Consider the following 2,132-nt stretch of genomic DNA (forward strand, 5'->3'; position numbering starts at 1 on the left):
AATTAGCTGGGTATGGTGGTGCACACCTGTAATCTCAGCTACTCGGGAGGCTGAGGCAGGAGAATGGCGTGAACCCAGGAGGTGGAGCTTGCAGTGAGCCGAGATTGCGCTACTGTACTCCAGCCTGGACCACAGCACGAGACTCAGCCTCAAAAAAGAAAAAAAAGGTAGAGCCCAGAGTGGGCACTGCCTTCCCAATGACAGAGGGGCATGAAAATATGTTGTGGACGCGAGGGAGGGACTGGGAGCCCACATACGTCAGCTCCTCCCGGGGATGAACTAGGCTGCACACCAGGTGGGGAATGGGTGTGGTAGATTCATTTCCTTCTATGCTCCTCTTCACGCCAGCCCCCAACCACCTTCATCACGTTTTTCCCTCTTTTTTTTCCACTTTTCTCTTTTTTGGAGACAGAGTCTCCCTCTGTTCCCCAGGCTGGAGTGCAGAGGGGCGATCTCAGTTCACTGCAACCTCCACCCCCCAGGCTCAAATGATTCTCCTGCCTCAGCCTCCCGAGTAGCTGGGATTACAGGTGCCTGACACCATGCCTGGCTAATTTTTGTATTTCTGTAGAGATGGGGTTTCACCATGTTGGCCAGGCCTCAAGTGATCCGCCCACCTTGGCCTCCCAAAGTGCTGGGATTACAGGCATGAGCCACTGCACCCAGCCTGTTACCTCTTTTTTTTCAAATGAGATGGAGTCTCATTATGTCACCCAGGCTGGAGTACAGTAGTGCGATCTCAGCTCACTGCAACCTCCACCTCCTGGGTTCAAGAAATTTTCCTGCCTCAGCGTCCGGAGTAGCTGGGACTGCAGGCGTGCACTACCACGCCTGGCTAATTTTTGTATTTTTTAGTAGAGACGGGGTTTCACCATATTGGACAAGCTGGCCTCAAACTCCTAACCTCGTGATCCGCCCGCCTCGGCCTCCCAAAGTGCTGGGATTACAGGCGTGAGCCCCGGGCCTGGCCGCTTGTTACCTCTTTTAAGATGCTTCTCCCTCCTTCCTTTGCCTGGTCAGTGTCTACCCACTGTTCAGAGAAGCCTTCCCTGCTCACCCCCATGACTCGGTGGGAATCCTGTGCCTCCCTGCTGGACACTCCCACCCCGGCTGGCCGCTGTAATTTCGTTTGAAGATCTGTCTGCCCAAGCCCAGCAAACTAGATGCCCCCACACAATAAGAAGGAAAACAAAGATACTTTGGAGACCATGTCCTCGGACAGATTCAGAGTCCATGACAGAAAGGCACTCAACACCCAGGAAAGAAAAACAGAGGTCGGGGCTCCTTGGCTCCTGGGTGACGGTAGTGGGGTTCCCAAAGAAGCCAGTTTGAGAGTGGGGGATCTTGCGCTTCAGGGCTGGCCAAGGGCAGTTCAGCCAGTGTTGGGATCCTTTAGGGTTCAATCTGTCTCTTCAGAAGTCGCCTGATGGGATAGGGGCATGGAGAGCACGGCCACAGGGTGCCAGACTGGGTGTATGGGGGCTTGGGGGGTGCAGGTGGTTAGTTGTCAGAAGGGTCTGGTCCCTGGGGAGGAGACGGCGCCCGACAGGGACAGTGTGGGCCTGCAGCTGACCTGTCTGCTTGCTGGTGGGTTTCCGGCTGAACTCCTCTCTCTGGGTCAGTGCGTCTTACTGTCCACCTGTCCCTGCATCCGCTTCTGTGCCTCGCTGGTCATCTCTCCCTTGGCAATCCACTTCAAACCTCACGCCTCCTCTGTCTGCCATCTCTCAGTGCCACGCCCCCGCCTGTGCCCCCATTTCTCTCTGGTTTTGCCCCTGACACCCCACCTGCTCGCCTCTCTCTAGGTCCACTGGGGGTCTCCGGACGCCGCTGCCCGCCTGTCCGCAGGCTGAACTACTTGGACCACGGAGCGCGACGAGGAGGCGCGACTGCGGCTCAGCAAGGACTAGGTTCAACGAGACACTCCTCACCGTGCACGACATGGTCGCAAGCACGGCCATCAAGTACGCCAACAACATCGCGCCCAGCTCCAACTACAGAGACAGCTTCCACCTGCTCACCTACATCGAGTACCACGAGCAGTGTCCTGGCGTCGCCAAGTCTTTCTTCGAAGTCCCGCCAGGCGGCCCGCGCCTGCGCGCCTCTCTCGCCCCTCCTGCGCCTGCGCGCCT

At 57.2% G+C, this 2,132-nt stretch overlaps 1 long non-coding RNA gene across 1 annotated transcript in view; it reads right to left on the reverse strand.

The window, feature by feature from the left end:
* The window catches only part of LOC105512876, a 9,246-nt gene extending 7,128 nt beyond the window's left edge, over positions 1-2,118 (reverse strand). Inside the window, exon 1 of the long non-coding RNA XR_001001922.1 lies at positions 2,022-2,118. This is a non-coding gene — a long non-coding RNA (uncharacterized LOC105512876). The remainder of the gene's footprint in view (positions 1-2,021) is intronic.
* Positions 2,119-2,132: the final 14 nt, after the last annotated feature.

Source organism: Colobus angolensis, unplaced genomic scaffold (genome assembly GCF_000951035.1).
Source record: "Colobus angolensis palliatus isolate OR3802 unplaced genomic scaffold, Cang.pa_1.0 Scaffold22, whole genome shotgun sequence".
In the NCBI taxonomy this organism is placed as follows: domain Eukaryota; kingdom Metazoa; phylum Chordata; class Mammalia; order Primates; family Cercopithecidae; genus Colobus; species Colobus angolensis.